The sequence below is a fragment of the Triturus cristatus genome, chromosome 8 (genome assembly GCF_964204655.1).
Source record: "Triturus cristatus chromosome 8, aTriCri1.1, whole genome shotgun sequence".
NCBI lineage: Eukaryota > Metazoa > Chordata > Amphibia > Caudata > Salamandridae > Triturus > Triturus cristatus.
The window spans coordinates 1531441153-1531455333 of record NC_140591.1 but is presented as its reverse complement, the minus strand read 5'-3'; the positions used below and the strand labels follow the sequence as shown (position 1 = coordinate 1531455333).

General features: G+C 42.6%; 1 protein-coding gene across 6 annotated transcripts in view; it reads left to right on the top strand.

The window, feature by feature from the left end:
* The window catches only part of ARRB1 (arrestin beta 1), a 793940-nt gene that overhangs the window by 661930 nt on the left and 117829 nt on the right, over nucleotides 1-14181 (top strand). The window lies entirely within an intron of this gene.

Below are 14181 nucleotides of genomic sequence, written 5' to 3'. Positions count from 1 at the left end.
AGGCAGGATGGCAGGATTCTGAAGTCAATCCTCAAACTCCCCCAAAAGACAGCACCATTATTGTTTATATTTCCAACTTTATGGGGTTTTCCAACTTGGGGAAAATTGGGGTAGGGGTAGGAATGGGAAAACAAAGAAATTGCCATCTTCGTATAATGTCCTGTACACATCTGGAGGTCACCGGTCGAATTTGCCAGTTTCGCCTACATCCTAATACAAACATACGTATAACAGGTTATTAGGAAGTTCATTCATAACAAACAGAGAAATAATACAAGGCAACAAAATGAGTGTAAAGCTTACTGGCTTCTTCAATGATTAGTTGGTGTCGATCCTCTGAGCGCATCAGGATATGCCCCCAAATTTCAATGAACCCAGAGTGTCAAGAAAACATCAGCATAAATTTCACAGCTGAATATGAAGGAGGAAAAAAACAGGAAACATAAGTTGAACTCAGAAAAACAACACAGTGAAGAGCCCAATGAGTTCGTTCTGACTGGACAATATTGAATAAGGAAATTTGTTGTGACAAATCAATATCTCGTGTGTAGCACTACATGCTAAAATGTGATCTTCATAGCCTTTCTTCTGATAAAGGCATCAATCATTTCACTGTAGTCCAATGTTGCTGCAATATCTCCTTCAATTGAAAGGAGGGCCAAACCGATAGTCGTTCCTGGGACATCGTTGAGCGTAAATAAGTCTTTACCAATTTGAGGCGTGAGAAACTGCGTTCGGCAGATGCTACTGTCACTGGAATTGTAAGCAGAATTCTTAGGGCAAGCACACAATTTGGATAGATGTCTTCAAATCTGTCAATATAAATATACTGAAGAGCCTCAAACATATTTAGTTTTTCAGGAAGGACTTGAGCAAGAAAGGAAATCTCCTGAACCAATTCAATTCCATCTATGTCAGAAGATATAGCACCATCAGCTGAGCTGTCTGACAGAAGATGATGTAGATCATTGCAGTGCTTTTGTAGTTCTCCACTTTTCATGTCGTTTAAGCTGGAAATATTATAAAGAAAGCCAAATTGCTTTTGGTGATTTCTCAGCTGCTCCAATCGTCTGACAACGCACACAATTGCTGTATCAACAAGAGCATTAAAAAACCTGATGCGAAATTGCTCTTTTGGGTCCGTTATTGGCATGTCAGCTCCCTCATATCCAAAAATGTTCTTTTTCTTAGATATTCTTCGATTGCATTTGAATAATTTTTCGAATTTCCAATTCATCTGCAAGTTTGTTTGCTGACATCAATGCAGCTGTAAATCCTTCATTGCAATACTTTGTTAAGAATGCAAGTAGTTCCTGGACGTGGTTCACAGCTACATCAAGCTGCATCTTCTCACTCTGCATCAGTTTACTGTGTTTATTAGGGGTGGGCGGAATTAGCGAAATTCACCTTCGCAAATTATCCCGAAAATGTAAAAAATCTCCGCAAACACGCGGAAATATCGCGAAGATGCAGAAGTTTTTTTCCCACCCGTTCGCGGTATTTTCTGCGTGGTCGCGGCTCGCCAACTTACCCATGCGGTTAAAGACCAGTCCTGTGCACACATACAATTCATATAATCAACGATCGATACAGGTAAGTACAATGCAACAAAGAAAGCATTGTACTTACCTGTATCGATCGTTGGTTATATGAATTGTATGTGTGCACAGGACTGGTCTTTTGCTAAGCTTGAGGTCAATTTCATTTGGCCTTTAAAATTTGAGGGGTTTAGGGGTCTCCCCTCCCTGTTTTGCACCATACAGATATTGTAACTTACTGTACCAACGTTTATCTGCAGAGCGCCACTACTTCCTAATATTTGAATACCCTGTTTTAAGAATTTTGACATTGTTACCCATGCGGTTGCTCGTGGCCATCTTGTTTCGCGGTGCATGATCGTGAGAAGAAAGACGTGATCGCGCGACGCATGACGTTACTGTGGGCGCGAACTGTCGCGAGACAGCGCAAATGGCTACCAACAATCCAACATCTCGTGGAGAACGCGACCGGATCGGGAAAACTTGTCGGCGAACGCGGGGATTCAGGTAAGGCGTTCGCGTGCACGCGAGAATGTATTATTTTACAGCGCGAGCAGGAAACAAATTATCGCTAAGCTGCGGAATGCGGAAATTTTGACATTTTCGCGCTTTCCGCAGAACGCAAAAATGCCCAATTATCGCAATTTCCGCGAACGGAACGGAATTTTGGCCCAGGCCTAGTGTTTATTCTCATTAAAATATCATACCATGTGACCAAACATAGGAGGAATTCATATGATTCAAGCTCTGATGCTAGTGATGTTGCTTCACTTCTGGTTTTCACATCTTTATCCATTTCAGACACCTGCAGAAGTGCTTCATATATTAGACTCATCTGAAATCGGACCGCTTTGACGCTTTCCAGAGTAGCAGAGAGGCTTTTGAGGGAAGGGTCACTCCAGCTTCAGTTAATACATTCCACCTTTTTGTTGATGCAGAGAACAATGAGTACAGTCGTTGAATAATACCAAAGAAGTTGACAGCATATGTAGCTGAAGCTGCAGCATCTCCCAAGACCAGGTTCCAATTGTGACAGGCGCACAGTGTAAAAAAAGCCCATCTGTTTTCTTTTAAGGTTCGAGCTTGCACACCACTGTGTTGTCCACACATATTTGCACCATTGTCATAACCTTGCCCATGACAATCAGCAAGGGGAAGTTTCAGTGCCTCCAGCTTGAGCAACAATGCATCAGTAAGAGCCAGTTCAGTTTGCTCCTCCAGGGGAATGAATCCAATTAAATTTTCCTCAATAGTAACACATCCATTTGTAGAACTTACAAATCTCACAATAAATGTCATCTGTTCATTATGACTCAAATCAGGAGTACAGTCAAGGAGCACTGAGTAATATTTGGCTTTTTGGACATGCGGTAGGATTTCTTTGAGAACCATCTTGGACATCAGCTCGATCAATTCATTCTGAATGTGTTTGCCAAGATAATGTGTATTTCTCCTTTGTGGTAATTCTGCGAACATGTTCCATCATAACCGACCCAAATTTGCCTGAAAGTTGTACAAGCCCTAAGAAGCCACCATTGTGGGGTTGGTTCAGCTGGTCAACACTGCCGCGGAATGCCAAGCTATGTCCTGCTAGGTACTGTGTATTTGCTAGGAGCCTCTCCAAGACATTTCACCAATGCATCTTCTCCTGCTGGATTTGAGCAAGGTTTTGCTTATCAATAGTGCATTCCTTCCGCAGTCGAAGTTCAAGCTCCTTCCAAGACCACAGAAACTAAGGGATCCCTACCCTGAAAAGGCCTCATTGACCCATGGGGGCTATAAAAAGAGGCCGAAACATGTTGGTTAATACAGTTGGGATATAGGGGCATTTATTCCTTTCGATCCCAAATTAATGTTTAATCCTGCCAAAGAGACTCAAGAATAATGGTAATCCATGATGTCTCCTTAGACAGTTTTACCCTTTTTTCTTTCCTTACCTTGCGATCCCTTCTTGAAGGAACATCTGTCCCTGGCATTTTGTTCTTTTTACTTTCCTGCTTTCCATTCTCTCCCTCACCACTTGACTTTCTAAAACATTGCGCTCCATCCAAACGTGTTGGTCTGCACCTGGGCGTCTGCAGAGGCCCTATGATGAAGCATGCCACAGCAAAGTGGGTGAGGGCAGTATTATAAACTATGTTTATTTTCCCTCTCTGTTTTTCACCCTTTACTAGAGTAATCTACATATTTACGGCAAGTAGTGTGGCCCTTTTCTTTTAACAAGTTGCTAGTTAGTCCTTCTCTTTAAGTGAGTTATAAGTACTGGCAGGGGGTTAGAGAAGGCTTATCCCCAGTCCATCTTAGTGATTTTGCTAGGTCCTCTTTCTGCTAGGTGGGAACGTATGTTATCATCTTGAGTAGTAGGCCATTTCCCTGGGTCATCTTCAATGTGGTGGAAAAGCTTTTCAGCAGTTTCGCTAGTAGTTTCATGGCTCTCAGTCTCTTTTACAATGTCCAGCCACTGGCCATACTGGTTCTTTACTCCACAATCGTAATATTCAGATGGCATATTGATTGTGACCTTCACTTGCTGTTGCACATCCAAGTTCCTTTGTGCCTCTCCTTGGAGCTTGGTAGCATCACTGGCTTTTTCTTGCTGCTGGTCGTCTGATTCCTGTTCTGGCAACTGTGGTACTGGTCCTTTTGTAACTTGCTGCTTATGTTCCTGATCACGTTCCTCGAAATTGGAGACTCTACTGGCTGTGGTAGTAGTGTTTTTTGTGAAAGGCCAGGCCCCTTACCAAGGAGTGATATACCCGCTTAATACAGACATGCAGATGGCATTGTCAGACATCTCTCTCTTTTTTAGAAATTACAGACAAAAAACCTCAGGCAAAGCTCATTTATGCAGATCAAATAATTGGTCTGGACCACAGGCTCCTAATCCATGACTCAGCGAGAACCACGAGGGACATAATACCTAAATATGGCTGCAAAATAAGAGTTTTTGGAAGTTCTAAAATTGATGGAGAGGTGAAGTCGGTGTTGGCACACTTTCTCGCAGTTTTCTGCATCAAACGGGCATTCAATGGGTGTTGCTGTGGGTGTTCCACCACAACACCCTTTGCTTTTTGATGCTGCCCAGATTTACAAGGAGGTGTAAATCTGAGGCAGTTCCAAAAACTAACGCCATGCAATAGCAGGAGTTAGAATGACGCACGAGGAGAAATGCTTTTATTTCTCCTAATTATTTCTTTTTCTATGCGTGCTGCATTCTGCAGCACACAGAGCTGGGACAAAAAGCCAGTAATGATTGTTTATGTGCAGAAATGGATACCTTCCTGCACATAAACTATCATTGAATAATGACTATTTGCTACTTCAATGTATGCTGCATTCTGCAGCACACATAGAAGTAACAAATAGCTATTATGGATTGTTTATGTGCAGGAAGAGGCACCTTCCTGCACATAGAAAATCACTATGGTGTAAGGATGCCTACGTTGGCGCTAGGCAGCTAAATGTAGCGCCAGTACTAGGGAAAACGCAGAGGGGTGTCTTATTGTGGTGAATATGGTGCATCCTTGCATTTTGAAAATGTTGGTGCACAGAGCTGTCAAATTTAGACCCGGGCACTGAAAGAAAAAGTGGCCCACATTTGTGGATACTGACCTTTCATGAAACGTTTATTGGTAATGGGAGCAATTTTGGGAGACTTTTCTGATAAATTAAGCGCCTGGGGTCAGTAGCATTGGCCAAGACTAGACCCGAAAAAATCGTTTCCACACTCAGGTTAAACCGGGTTTAGGAACACAGGCCCCTCCTGGGTGGGGATACACCAGCCCCCTCTGAATCAAGTCTGGTGGAAATCCATACGGTAATTCCACTCTGCCCGACGCATAATCAGGGCCTAAGTGTCCAGTTCATGAAACAGTCTCACTTTGCTTTTTATATCTAATTTTTATACCAACATGCAACTTATAAAAATATATAAGTTGTGTTTTAGCATGAAAATTAAAATTTGGTTGCCAAGATGCGACTATGTTTGTGAATTGGAGAGTGAAACGGTGTAACCTTCTGACACATATTTTACGCACCAAAGGCCAAGTACGTCTTTGACGTGCAAAATATATCAGAGATCAGTGACATCAGCAAAGTGTGTGCATGTGCACCATTCTAATGCAGTGCAAGAAGGGACTGAACATTCTGTTTCATTTTTTCACAAACCTTTCTCATAGCATGTAGTCCTGCCTCTTTATGTCCAGTCTCATTAAAGCTCTCCCTCATCCTTCAAGAGGAAATATTTTGCAAACTACTGACAAGAATCACTAATGTGATAACTCATTTGTATCTCCAGTTGGAAGCTTTTCCACTCTCATGCTAAGTTCTTAAATAAATACCTCTCCTGACAAGTAGGAATGATTTATAACATTGGAAATCTTTTGATGACGTTCACACACCTCTTTGCACCAGCGTGACACATTCACCATGCTTAAGGGAAGCCAGTGCCAGCAATATTTATTCAAAGCCTACAATATTTATTTAGATTTCCTTCTGCAGTAAACAGGATACAACTCACTGACACAGTCTACATTCATCCCTGAATTTACAGACAGACAATAATAAAGTCCCATTTAGCAGCTAATTTAAATATATGCCAGTGGGCGGCCTGATAGTCGGCCAGGTTGGCAGGTGCCCTGGCCTTCATCTACCCTACGGATGAATGCCCGCCATATCTAGCGACCCCCACTGGTCTGGTGGATCCACTTCCATTTCTGGTGACTACTGAGGAGAAGACCAAATGTATTCAACCCACCAAGCATTCTCTTTTGCTTTTCAGCAGCAGACATTCAAAGCAGAAGTTTGTTACTGAAAAGCAAAATAAATTGTCTGACATGCAGTGAGTTGTCTCTCTGTGTGTCAGGGACATCTCCACATTTTCTTTCCTGGGCCCACCTTGGTTCGCATGGCAGTCTGTTGTAATTTGCATGTGTGGTATGTCTTTAAATAGAAGCAATGGTTGTCCTGGTGACAGAATGTGGGTCTCACGATTCTGTGATGAGATCGGCATTCTGGCTAGCGGGACGCTGAGGAGCTGACCTGTTTATGTATCTGTCGGTGGTTATATACAATAAAGTCATCTTCCTGAATTACGAGGAGTTGACCTGGATTTATTACTGGTGACAAGCTTGATTGGGGACAAGTCACGACCACCGATTCCCCTGCGGACCCCTTTTTGGACTTATTCGAAGATTTTGGATTTTGGACTGCGAGATTTTGGGTCAAGAGCAATTTCTATCAACGGTCAAACAATTGTGGAGACCATTCGAGAGATCGACTACTACATAAGGATCATTTCAGCAAAATCTATACGTGAGTGCATCGTAGACATTCAAGGAACTGTATAACCGTTGCTCACTTACTTAGATTTGAATTGCTCACGAGCATCGACACGCGCGCTGCTTCTTCTCTTTCGTCAAGCGCAATGCGTTCGCAAATTGACGTGCTGTGTCACTGACGCTGACGTCGCGTCGCGTCACGTTCAGAGTAGCAGCCATCTTGGATTGGGATACAAGATTTTCTTTGCATTTCGCGTTTTTGAAACATATGCACCTTACACCTTTGCTAACAACTTAGTATAGAAACGGAGCCATAAAGGTGAGACTGGAAATCCTGATTTAACAAAGATTCTTATATTTATAAGAACCAAGAGTACTCAAGTATGGCCACTTCCACCAGCATGTATCAACCCCCAGCATTTTTGTCAGAAAAAGGAGAGCCTCTTCTTCCCTGGAAGAGATGGAGAAATTTGTTTGACTCGTATCTTGTGGCTATTGGGGGGGAAACATTTTCTGCTGTTAGGAAACAGGCTATACTTTTACATAATTTGGGTGTTGAGGGGAGGAATACTTATGACAGCATGGATCCTTTAACTATTGGCAGTGGAGATGGAGAACCATCAGATGTGTATGAAATGTCTATGACGATGTTGGAACAATATTTTGGACCGCGTATTAATGTGGTTTTAGAGCGTCACAGATTCTTCACAAGGGTTCAAGGTCCTACAGAGAGGGTTGGTACGTACGTTGCTGCTTTAAAGACATTAGCACGCACATGTGATTTTGGTGATTTATCGGATTCATTGGCAAGGGATCAGCTTGTGAGATGCACCAATAGTTCAAGGGTACAAGGGAAATTACTTTCTAACAATCCTTCATTGACTGAAGCGATTGCGATTGTGGAAGGAATAGAAAACACTTCTTCTTGGGTGAAAGAGATCAGGAAAGATCAGGTGGACAGTAACCCATTTCATGGTGAGAGTGCGAAGAAAGACAAGACTAACATTCACTCCGTATCGGAGTGTGATGATGAGAATGATTTCTCTGAAGAGATTGCTAAAGTGTCTTTGGGATCAAAGAATAAAAGTGCCTGGCGAAACACTCAATCACGCTTCACAAATAATAAAGACAAAGAGTTTCAAGTGCGAAGTGAACGTGATCCTCGTCAACAACATGTTTTTGATCGCGAGAAGAGTGATATTGATGTTAAAAGAGTACGCTGTTTTAGATGTGGAAGTTTTTCTCATTCCTCGAATTTTCCCAACTGTTATGCTAAAGACTCAATTTGCTTAAACTGTAGAGTTAAGGGACATTATGCCAGGGTTTGCAAGTCTCCTAGGAAAAACCACAGTGTTGAGAAATCCTCTGACACAATTCGTACTCTTGTCATATCTAATCTTTCAGTAATGGAAGACAAGGTGGATTCTGGGAAAGTCGTTATGCCCTTTTGTGATATTGCTGTTAATAACAATAATTTCACTGTCATGGCTGACTCTGGTTCGCCATTCACATTGATAGGTAACAAGATTTGGGATGAGGTGGTTGGGTTGGAGAATGTGAAGTTACAGCCTCCGGATATTGCTCCTTTTAGTTATGGGGGTTCCCGGGTAGATATTGTTGGGTATACAACTGCTAAGATCATATTTAAGCAGAGGGAAATAACTGGAAAAGTGTATGTTGCTGTGAGGGGAGATAATCTTCTTGGGTGGAGGCATCAACGTGATTTAGGAATAATTTTGAATCCCAATGCCACCAATCCTAGGAACCAAGTCATGTTGATGGATGAGATGTGTGAGTGTTCATGTGGGAAAATTTCATCAATTGATGGTGGGGATGTCAGTGTGGCGTTGGTCAGGGATTTTCCTGATGTGTTTTCTGATGCTTTAGGTTGCTTGAGTGGTTTTGAGCACCGGATTATTTTGAAGAATGCGGCCAAACCTTGTGTACATAAGGTACGCAGAGTGCCGAATTTGATGGTGGAACCGTTGAGGCTGGAACTGAAGAGGTTGCTGGATTTTAAAGTGATTGAAGAGATTGAGGCATCGGAGTGGTTGTCTCCGGTTGTTTTGGCACCCAAGGACGGTGGGTCTGATGTGAGGATGTGTGTGGACTTGCGTGGATTAAATGAATGGATTTGGGTGGATCGACAACCATTGCCAAACATTTCTGAGTGTATTAGTTTGTTGAGGGGGCAAAGGTTTTTAGTGTGTTGGACTTGTCGTCTGCGTACCATCAAGTCAAACTTCACAAAGATTCGAGACACTTAACGTCTTTTGTTACCCCTTTAGGGGCTTATCGGTTTTTACGGATGCCTTTTGGGCTGGCTTCGGCAGCGGACTGTTTCCAGAGAATTATGAAGATGGTGCTGGGAAATCTTCCCAATGTCTTATTTTTCCAAGACGACATTTTGGTCTATGGGAAATGTGAAAGTGAGCATGAGAAAGTGTTGAGATTGGTGTTGTGTAAGTTGAGAGAAAGAGGGCTCACTCTCAAAAAGGATAAATGTAAGGTAGGATTAAAATCTGTGACGTATCTGGGTCATGTCATTTCTGGTGATGGGATACAACCAAAACTTAAGTTGTCTGAGAGTATTGTGAAGGCTCCTGCTCCAGAGAACAAGGAGCAAGTCAGATCTTTTCTTGGTATGGCGGAGTTTTACTCCAAGTTTGTGAAGGGGTTTGCCAGTGTAGTTGAGCCGATCAGGGTTTTGTTAAGGAAAGGAGCGCATTTTGTTTGGACGCCGGAGTGTGACAAAGCTTTCGATTTGGTGAAGTCAGAAATTGGAGCCATGCCGACTTTGGGTCATTTTGATGCTAGATTAAAAACCATTCTTACGACTGATGCCAGTCTTAAGGGTTTGGGAGCAGTGCTTTCGCAGGTGGAAAATGGGGAGGAGAAGGTTGTAGCATTTGCTTCCAGGGCCCTTAGAGATGCGGAGGCTAACTATTCGTGTATAGAGGGAGGCGTTGAGTGTGTATTGGGCAATACACCATTTTAAGTTTTATTTGTGGGGGATACCGTTTGAGGTGAAATGTGATCATCATCCTCTTGTTCAGATATACTCAAGTCATCATAGTGATCATTTGACTCCCAGGCTTAAAAGGTGGAGTGAAGGGTTACAGGAATTCAATTTTCGTGTTCATTATATTTCAGGTTTAAACAACAAGTCAGCTGATTGTCTGTCCAGGTTACCGGTAGGTGAAGAAGGAGTTTGTGAGGAGCCGGTGTATGTGAACTGGGTGGTGAAGGAAACACTCTCTGAGGAAGAGTGGTTGTCAGGTGCTGCTCAAGATGAGGTGTTTGTGCGTTTGAAAGGGATTATAGCTAAAGGCTGGCCTAATTTTCAAGATCTTGATCCTGTGTTGAAACCGTTGTGGTGTGTAAGGGATGATTTGACCTTTTGTGGAAGTAAGTTATTGAGGGGAGATAGGTTGGTTCCGCCTGTTATCCTTAGAGATAAAGTAATCAATTTGGCTCATGAAGGGCACCTTGGTAGGAGTCTCACGAAAGCAAGGGTCAGAGAAAGATACTGGTGGCCAGGGATGGATAAGATGGTGGAGTCAGTAGTGAAGGACTGTCACTTGTGTGCTATCAATGACAAGTCTCATGTGACCAGTCAAGTTCCCCTTTCGCCGGTGGATGTGCCGGGTGCAGTTTGGACCAAGTTGGGGTTAGATATCATGGGTCCTTTGGAGTTGATGCCTTTCCAAGAGAGATTTGTTGTGCTATTGGTGGATTATACCTCTAAGTGGGTAATTACTAAGTGTATGGGTACAGTTAATTCTAAGAAAGTGATTGAGTTTCTGAAGGATGTCTTTGTCTCAGAAGGTGTACTCAGGTTCCTGGTAACTGATAATGGGGTACAATTTGTTTCCCAGGAGATGCAAGATTTTCTTGAGGGCCTAGGCATAGTGCATCAGAAGACTGCGTTATATTCTCCGCAAGCCAATGGCCTCACGGAAAGGATGAATAGAGTGGTCAAAAGTTGTGTTCAGAGAGCATTAGATTCTAAGGTTCCCTAGAGAGAAGTGTTGAGGGAAACTTGGTGGGCACATCGTACAGCTCCCAATGTGATTTCTCAAAAGTCTCCTTTTGAAGCCTTTAGGGGGAGGTTGGCAGTTTCAAAGTTAAACCCAATCTGGATTCCGAAATGGATGAGCAAGGGTGTGAGTGAAGAGGTGAGGAGAACCAGGCTTGTTGAGTATCAGAGAAAATACAAGGTGCGTTATGATGACAAGAGGTCTGTCAAGAAGAGGGTGTGGAATGTTGGTGATAAAGTTTTGGTGAGAAAGGCGAGACATTGTCACAAAGGGTTGTCCAATTTTTCAGGTCCTTTTGTCATCATGGATATAAAGAAAAATGTTGTAACTTTGGACAATGGATGCACTTGGAGCATGTCTAGGCTGGTTAAGTTTAATGGCATGAAACTAGGTGCAGCTAATGTTCTTAGTGGGATTCCAGAAAGGAGGATGGGAGGTTTTGTGAAGTCAAATAGACGGAAGTTCATTCCGGCAAGATTTGATGATTATGTTCTATATTAGTGCTAATTACTTTCAGTAAGGCTTGTGTGTAGAATGTAGGAATTTTGTTTTCTTTAAAGTTAATAGTATCACTCCAGTTGGAGTGCTGCAAGTTTTGTGTTGTTTATAAAGGGGATGTGTTGTAATTTGCATGTGTGGTATGTCTTTAAATAGAAGCAATGGTTGTCCTGGTGACAGAATGTGGGTCTCACGATTCTGTGATGAGATCGGCATTCTGGCTAGCGGGACACTGAGGAGCTGACCTGTTTATGTATCTGTCGGTGGTTATATACAATAAAGTCATCTTCCTGAATTACGAGGAGTTGACCTGGATTTATTACAGTCCCAGGTATGTTCAAACCAAATTAGGGAGATACTGATAAGAGCAGTACCTCCCTAATGTGGTTTGACCATAACATTCGGAGCCCAGGTACTGGACCTTCGTTGGCTCCCAGTCACCCCCTCTTTACGTGTTTGTGAGTCCCAAGTATGTAACATGAGTGATGGTAGCACCATAGTAACAGAGATGAGCCCAGAGGAGGATGGGATGCCAAGCCAGATGATTCTACTGTCTGATCCACATGAGCCTCTACTGGTGGCACCCCTGCAGTATCCCACATCTAAAAGTGGCAGTCGAAGTAGGAGACTGGTGAGGGCAGAAGACTATCATAGTTTGGGACTGCTCCTGTCCTACTGAGCTCAAAATGAGCCCCATAGAACCTGCGCTCATTGAAATCCCTCCAAGTGCTCAAGGGAATTTGCTACATTTGGTGAAGAATACATTGGCTCAATTTCTTAAATCGAGACAGTGTATTCTGCTGTGGATTTAGTATTTTCCTGCATAAATGGATGGGTTTTCCATTACATGCAGACACTAAATCAAGTCTTCGGATATGGTTTAGACTTCAGCAAATGGATTACTCCATAACAAATGTTACTGATATCCCGTCCACCATTTTACAAGTGCATTATATCCAGTGCCACTTGTAATATAGTAGACGGGAAATCTCTCTTGTTTGTGATGGATTAATTAATTTGCCAAGGTCCTTAATTCACTACAAACCAGATTCACGAAACAGTTCCAGATGAAAGTCAGTCATCTGCATAAAAAATATTACAAACTCTGCAAACTACCCGAATCACAAAGGGAGGATTGATGTAAGTTTTTATGTGTATTTATATATGTATTTATCGCTATGTGTAGAGCACAAATCGAGGTTGAGAGCGGCAGAGTGCTGAACAAGTGGCATTGCTCTCTGGAAGATACAAATTGGGTGAAGGTTAAACCTAGACTGCTGGGTGAGAGGTGCTGCTCTTTGAAGAGATGTGTCTTCAGCTGTTTTCTGAATTGTAAGTGAGTTGGTGCTGATCTGATGTCGATAGGGATGCTGTTCCAGATCCTGGGTTCATGAACGCAGAAGGCGTGCCTTCTATCCTTTTTCCGTCTTTCATTGTTTTGTCTGCAGTCTGGGGACATTTTTGCTCCTGGTCTGGGGGTGTCCCTAGACGTGACCAGTGTTTTGCTGGGTTACCCGGGTTCTTTTTTGAGGGGATTACAAGTGAACCAGTTGGTCTTGAAGATGACCCAGGGTGGAAAAGAAGGAACTGTTGGTCTTATAACATGGGGTTATGTGGTTGAATTGGTGATGTTACTACGGGTGTTGAATCAGCGTAGTGTGCAAGTATTCACCCGGTCAAAGGCGATACTAGAACAGAAGCAGTAGGCATTGCTAAATGGTTGTCAGAAGAGTGATCCAGAAAATGCAATACAAATGAGCTGAGCAGTCAGAAATTCAAGTGCAGTTCCACAGTCTCTTCCACGCTGATCCTTGTCTGCACTTCCACTCTGACACCTTATTGACTCCTGTGCAATGGATGCATAAAGTGTGGGTAAACGCTTCAGCAACCACTTCTCCACTCTGTGCGTGTCGCGTGAAAAAATCAGTGCGAAGGAAAAAATTTAAACCAACATTATGGAGAAATATATAACCAGTTTCCTAACCTTACACATGCACAATTTCTAAAATACGGAAATTCTACTCATGAGGAAACAGGTGCATGCCTGAAATTCTGAATACTAGTTGTAGTATTGAATATTGAGTAGGGAATATTAAGATAACGCAATATCGCAGCCAACCTATTGAGGACCAGCATGTTGTCAGGTAAGTATAGATTTACTATTTGCTGCACATTTACATACGTCAAAGACATATATGTCGTCAAGGTACATACACTTGAAATAAACTATAGTAAATCTGTACTTTCCCATGTATACTTGTCTTTGATAATTTGGTCCCCACATTCTGGGAATGATCGCCGCATCCCCTTTTTTCTGTAAATTTACCTCCATGCCTTGTCACCGGGGAACAACCTTTACAACGCAACTTTTACAACGCACTACCATCACAACGAAACTGTTACAACGTGAGTGCATTGACAACGCAGGACATTACAACGCAAGTCTTTACATCGACTTGCACTAGATGGCGTGCTAACATTAAAAATAGTGTAGTTTACTATCCCAACACCTTCCCTACTGTTACGTGGACTGGAGTTGGAATAGTAAATTACACTTTTTTAATGTTAGCACGCCATCTAGTGCAAGTCGATGTAAAGACTTGCGTTGTAATGTCCTGCATTGTCAATGCACTCGCGTTGTAAAACTTTCGTTGTAACAGCATGCGTTGTAACAGCATGCGTTGTAACGTCATACATCCCTTTTCACCTGATCTCATCACCACGAGCCCAGCATCTCTCTGGTTAAAGTGTGTTTTTTGAAGTGAGACTGCTAGTGTGGTATTTGAAAAGAGGACCTTCTGCTGGGCATATTTTTCTCTTCTCAGA